Here is a 7,489-nt window from a genome sequence, read left to right as displayed (position 1 = left end):
AGATTCTAGGTAACCTGCGGCTTGCCACCTCATAGGAAATAGGTCTTGGCCCTTCTGTCTCTCACTAAAAAGTGAAAACTCTGGGTTTTTTTTTTTTCTTTTTTCCTCTCTCTGTAGAGACAAGTTTCTTTTGGGCCCTTACCCTGAGTTTGAAGAGTGGTCTCACACCTCAACCTTCTTTTCTTCTATTTGCCCACGGTCCCTTGGCATTTTCTTTGGGTTACCAACAACAATACTACCATGTAACAAACTGGAAAAACTTGGGCTTTCCAGAGCTTATCTTAGGAAGGAAATGTATCTTTTGACAGGTGCTTGGGCCTGACTATGGGTAGAACTGCTATTGTCCGTTTCTCAGAACAGATAAAGAAAAAGAAGGAGAGAAGAGATGAAGTTTTCCCTAGCCCCAAATCCTCATTAAAAATACCTCACTCAAAAAATATTTGGGTCTGACCGGATATTTTTGTGGAAATACTGAAGGGGCAGAGACACTAGATTGCTAAAGCACAGAAATATGACCAATATCAAGATTCTAAGGGAAGTCATTAGTCATCTGTTGCATAATAAATTACCCCAAAAAAACATAGTGGTTTAAAACAGCACATTTTTTATTATCTCCCATTTTCTGGGAGTCAAGATCCAGGCATGGTTCAGTTGAGACCTCTGTCTCAGGGTCTCTTACAATCAAGCTGTGATCAAGGTGTCATCCAAAACTGGGGTGTCATCTGCAAGCTCCCCTGGAAAAAGGTTGTCCTCTAAAGTCACACAGTTGTGGCTGGTCATCAGCCCTTCTCCGGTTGTGGGCTAGAGGTTGCACTCAGCTCCTCGCCACACGAGCCTCTCCAACATGGTAACCTGATAGGCACATGAACCACGAAGGCAATGAAGTCTAACAGCAAGACCGAAATCCCAGTCTTCTGTAACCTCACCAGAGAAGTGACATCCCTTCAGTTTTGCCATTCTCATCACTTAAAGGGAAATTACTAGGGCCAATTCAGGTTCAAGGGGAGGGAGTTATACAAGGGCACAAATCGCAAGAGGCAGGGATCACTGGGGCCACCAGAGAGGTCTTCCTACCACAAATAGACTCTGGACTTTCATAGCACTGTGGAATAGGGGTGCATGCCAGGTTTAATCATATCTTAGAGAGGCAGAGTGGCCCTGGCTGACATTTGACTTTTAAAGAGCCACAGCTAATTGACACAATTATGTGCCAGTCCCTACACTAAGCTATACACATGCATTTCTTTTTGAATGTGCAAAATAATGTTGCCAATTGAGTGTTTCCACTACCCAGACTTAAGAAAGTAAGTGAGGTCAAGTAATTTGTCTGGGGTCACATAGCCAGTAAGTGGCAGAGCCAGGGTACTACACAGGCTTGTTTGCTTCAGACCGATGTCCTTAAAACCCCCATTCAGGCAGGGCTACATTTTAGACTCTGTTGCCTCTGGGTACTAAAACCAGGATCAGCATAGAATGAGTTTGGCTTTAACAACCAACAGCCAGGCTTTAAATGGGAAAGGCTTAAATAAAAGTTCTTAGGACATGTGGTCCTGGGGTGAGGTAGTGGCCCACAGTTTCATCCAAGCCCAAAGCTCATTCCATCTTTTAGTTCTTCCAACTTCCGTGTTGATAAGTGACTGCTACTCCCAGTCTCCTTTTCTTTTGTGATTCTGTCTCTTTATCCAGAAAAGAAATCCTCTCCAAGCAGATTTGTACTTAAAGTTCTTTGACTAGAAATGGTGTTATCTGTGGTGCCAGGGTGGGTCAGTTGGTTAAGCTTTCAATTTTCTGCTCAGATCTAGATCTCACAGTTCAAGCCCTGCTGACAGTGCGGAGCCTGCGTGGGATTCTCTCTCTCTCTCTCTCTCCCTTTCTCCTTTCTTGCCCCTCCTCTACCTGTGTGTGCATGCTTGCTTTCTCTCAAAATAAACAAATAAATTAAAAAAAAAAAAAGAAATAGTGTTATACGGCTCTTAACTAGTTGCAAGGGGTTAAGATGTAGCTAGAATTTTAGCTTTCCATCTTCTGTTACAGAAGGGGAAAGAAAACAGGATGACAAGCAGGTTGGAACTAGCCAGTTCACATGGTGTTCCCAGCTTCACATGTACAATAAAACCTTGGTTTGAGAGCATAATTCATTCTGGAAACATGCCTATAATCCAAAGCACTTGTATATCAAAGCGACTTTCAAGAACCATTGTCTCAGTTGTGATCATGTGACATTCAGCCTCACGTACTACTTATATTGCAAGACATCGCTCATTTATCCAGTTAAAAATTTTTTTAAAAACAAACTTTATATTAATCTTTATTATATTCTTTTTTTCTGTTTATTTATTTATTTTTAACATATGCAATTATTTTCCATCATTTACACTACAGTAGTTACAATGACACTCCAAACAGAAAAGCAAAGTAAAAAAATCAAAACCCCGACTTCTATTTCATGTAATTAGACTTATACAGAAATTAGAAGGTTAAGTAACAACTAGTTAATCACCTAATTTCACAGCTGTCTGAAGTGGAGATTGTTATATAGCAACTTACCTATGATACATTCCAGATACATGATACAATTTATTACTTGCCCATAAGCTAAAACACAGCCTGCTTAATACCTTTCCTTAAATTCCACCTCTCTACTACCATATACTTGAGGTCCATGCAAAAAAGTAGCTACCTTTTATATAGGAAATGGATGATTAAGTCTTTGGTGCTGTAAAAGCAACTTCATTTAAACATAACCACCCCCACCACCAAAAAAAGAAGAGGAAGAAAAAAGTAACGAAAATAATAAGGGAAAAACCCAAGACACCCTCCAGTTAAAATTTATTAGAAATGTTTGCTTGTCTTGCAGAACACTTGCAAAACAAGTTACTACTCACGATCCAAGGTTTTAAGGTATTTTGTTCATTCCAGACCTTCCTGTCCCCACAGTAAGGATGAAGAAATAAGTGTAGTTAAACTTCTTCTCATCTTCTCTCCTTTCTCCATCTCAAGATTTTCATTATTTCTATTAATATTCCTACATTTCCAAATGAGCCTCTGAAATAGTAATTTGTACAATTTTGAACTGGTTTTCTTTGTTTCTTTCAAGATGTTATTTTTAAGTAACCTCTACCTCCAACATGGGGCTCAGACTCACAATCCCAAGATCAAGAGTCCCATGCTTTTCGGACTGAGCCAGCCAGGCATGCCTAAACTCTTACTCTATATTTAAATCCTTTTAACATGGATTTTCCATTTATCTTTTTGTAACCAGGTGCTAGGTTAAACTATATGAAATGCCAATATTTGACCATTTTTACTTAAAAAATGAAAATTTAATATGCTCAATCTAATAGTCTAGAAGATTTTTTTTCTTTAATATTTATCAATTTTTCAGAGACGGCACAAGTATGGGAGACACAGAATCCAAAGCAGGTCCCAGGCTCTGAGCTGTCAGCAGAGAGCCCGATGTGGGGCTTAAACTCATGAACTACGAGATCCTGACCTGAGCTGAAGTCAGATGCCTATAACTGACTGAGCCACCCAGATACCCCAGTCAACAGGATTTTTAAAAATATCTGTCAGTGCCTTCAGATAAAGTGAAAGGTTTTTGTGCATAAGATTGTTGTGTGACACTTTCTCGTTGGGGGTTTGTAGATCTTCTTTTGGGTTTTTGTTTTTCTTTTGTTTTTTTGAGAGACAAAGAGAGCTTGCATGCAAGTAGGAGGCGGGCAGAAGGAGAGGAAGAGGGAGAGAGAGAGTCTAAAGCAGGCTCCATGCTCAACACAGAGACTGAGGCAGAACTCTGTCTCATGATATCGGGATCATGACCCGAGCCAAAATCAAGACTGGGATATTTAACAAAATGAGCCACCCAGGTGCCCCACTTTTTTCCAATATTAGAATGTTACTGTAGAAATGTCAGCCAGCCTCGTAGTATTTTCCTCATAGATGACTAGAATTCTTGTTTAGGTGCCCACAAGATTACTTATTACTTTCATCTTTTTTACTTAAAAAATTCTTAATCCTAGAATTCCAGTAACTTTACTGGGATACATAACAGTTTTGGCAGTTTATTATCAAAGATTTTCCTGGAACACAGTTACAATCAACACATTTGTGTCATTTAAGAAATGTTTTCATCCATGATCTATTTACTATTTTTCTCTTGTATTTCCAATATTCTTTTCCTTAAAGAAACTCACTGTTCATTTGTTGGATTGGCCTTATTTTCCTTATCTGTCATTTTCTCTCATATCCTTAAAATCTTTCTTCTTTCTTTTTTACTTTTTTTAAATGTTATTTATTATTGAGACAGAGAGAAACAGCATGAGTAGAGGAGGAGCAGAGAGTGAGGGAAACACAGAATCTGAAGCAGGCTCCAGCTCTGAGCTGTCAGCACAGAGCCTGACGGGGTCTCTAACCCACAGACTGTGAGATCATGACCTGAGCTGAAGTTGGACACTTAACTGAGCCACCCAGGTGCCCCTTCTTTTTTACTTTTAATTATTTTATGATGTTTATTTTCCATGTCACTGACAGTTGTCAGCACTATTTTTTGGTCTTTTTATAATTCTTCTAAGATAAAATTAATATAGAGACCATACAAGATATGAAGTGTTCTAAGGCTCTTGGAATAAGAAGAGAATAAAAATATAAACTTGCCCAGATTTTTGTAAGTATAATTATTAAAATTTTTGAAGTAATTATCTGGAATACAAACATAGTATAAAATTTCCAAACCAGTCGAGGAGGAAAGGGAAAAATGTATATATCAACGCAAAAGAAAGTTAAGCAAAGAAAACTAATCACAGAACAGGCAGGTGAAGTGAAAAACATAAAAAAACATGGTACAGAAAAAATTTAAGATGTATTCATATTTACAATACTGTAAGTGACAAAATTGGTTGTCACAGTGAGTAAACATTGACCAAAAAATCTAGAAATATACTTATTACTAGATACAAACCAAAAGCATAAAAATGAAAGATTAAAAGCAAAGGGATGGGAATAAAACTGAATAACAAAAACTAGTTGATAAATCAAAAATAAAGCAGAGAATAGTAACAAAAAAAACAAATTTGACAAACCAAAACAAATGGCAAGATAGTAGATTTAAATACAATCATATCATTGGTTATATTAAGTATAAGTAGACTGAAAACACCAAATGAAATACAGAGATTTTCAAATAGATTAAAAAAACATTACCTATCTACATGTTATATGTTGTTTACAGGATACATACTTTAAATAATGAACACAGATAAGTTGAAAATAAACACATGGGGAAAGATATAGCATGCACAATTTAATCTTAATAAGCTGATTATAATAATTTTATACATACCAATATATATGTATATATTAGGCTGGGTTTGGTTATATTAAAATCAGAAGAAACTAAATGTTATGACAAAAATTATTTCTAGAGTTAAAGAAGGGCATTTAAGAATTATAAAAATGATCAATTCATCATGAAGACATAACAATCCAGAACATATATGCACTTAATATTAGAACTCCAAAAGAAGTAAAGCAAAAATTGACAGAGCTAAAGGAGTTGGGGAGTGGGGAATAATTGATAGAACAAACAGACAAAAACACCAGTAAATCTATAAAAGAGGTGAACAACAGTTTTACTCAACTTGACCCAATTGATATGTCTAGAATTCTACATTTAACAACTTGAGAGTATTCATTCTTCCAAATACATATTGAATATTTACTAACACAGAATATATGCTGAGCTATAAAACAAATATTAATAAAGTCTAAAGAACTGAAATCATACAAGTATGATCTCATTCCACAATAGGATTAAACTAAAAATTAACAACAAAAACTAATAGAAAAAATAATGGAAAGTTTTCAACTGTTTGAAAATTAAGCATTATATTTTTAAATAATTCATGAGCCAAAGAAGAAATCAGAAATGAATTTGAAAAGATTTTAATTTGAATAATAATGTAAATATAACATAAAAAATTGGGATGCAAGTAAACCAGCACTTAGAAATTTATAACCTTTTAAAAAGTTTGTTTATGTTTTATTTATTTTTTGAGAGAGAAAGAGAGAGAGAGAGAGAGAGAGACAGTGAGAACAGGGGAGGGAGAGAGAGAGAGAGAGACAAAATCTGAAGACAGGCTCCAGGCTCTGAGCTAGCTATAAGCACAGAGCCCTACATGGGGGTCAAACCCACAAACCATGAGATTGTGAGCTGAGCTGAAGTCGGACGCTCAACCAACTGAGCCACCCAGGTGCCCCAGAAATTTATAACTTTAAAAGCATCCACTTAGGAACTAGAAAATAAATGCAAATAAAAAGCAATAGAAAGATGGAAATAATATAGAAAAGAACATAAAGAACAAAGATGAGTAACATTGATTAAGCCACAGCAAAACTGATTGAGAAGGAAAAAACTCCACAAATTACCAGTATGAGAAATGAAAGGATGATGTTATTTCAAACTACGGATATAGTTCTAAAAAATAGAAGAATATTATGCTGATACCTTTATGCCAATAAGTTCAACAATTTAGATGAGTAGAAAAATTTTTTGAGAAGCACAACTCACTGAAACTGAAACAAGAAGAAATATAAAATGTGAATAGCTCTAGACCTGTTAAAGTATTTAAAGACAAATCTTGTGAAGAGAAAATTCTAAGTGCTGATAATTTTATTGTGCATTTTTCCAAATGTATAAAAAATGTTAACCTTATTCAAATTGTTCAGTAAAAAAGGAATGCTTCTTAACTAATTTTATGAAGCTAAAAATAACCCTGATAAATCAGATAAGGACATTACCAAAAAAATGCAAACCAATATCCCTTACGAACATAGACACATATATTACAAAGTGTAATATATATCAGGGCACCTGGGTGGCCCAGACAGTTAAGCATCTGACTCTTGGTTTTGGCTCAAGTCATGATCTCACGGTTTTCTGAGTTCAAGCCCCACCTTGGGCTCTGTTCTGGTGGTGTGGAGCCTCCTTGGAATTCTCTCTCTCTCTCTCTCTCTCTCGCCTCTGCCCCACTCATGCTGTCTCTGTCTCTCTCAAAAATAAATAAACAAATAAACTTTTTTTAAAAGTTTAAAAAGTCCTCATATGTATTAGCAAATCAAATTCAGCAAAACATGAAAAAAACAATGTATCATGACTGAGTGGAATTTACCCCAGGAAGAAAAGATTAGATTAACATTTGAAAAACAGCATATATCACATAAACAGAATAAAGGCAGAAACAATATAATCATCTTAACAGAATAAAAAACACAAAACATTGAGTAAGTTCAGTATCTGCCCATAATCTCAGAAAATTAAGAATACAAAGGAACTTCTCCAATGATAAAATATCTTCTAAAAACCTATAGTGACATGAAACTTCATAGTGAAATGCTGAATAGTCACCTCTAAGACTAGGGTAAGATGTCCACTCTCACCACTTCTATTTAACATTATATTGGAGGCCATACTCAGTACAATAAGGCAAGAAAA

Source organism: Suricata suricatta, chromosome 10, assembly GCF_006229205.1.
Source record: "Suricata suricatta isolate VVHF042 chromosome 10, meerkat_22Aug2017_6uvM2_HiC, whole genome shotgun sequence".
Taxonomy (NCBI): Eukaryota; Metazoa; Chordata; class Mammalia; order Carnivora; family Herpestidae; genus Suricata; species Suricata suricatta.
This window is presented reverse-complemented; position numbering follows the sequence as displayed.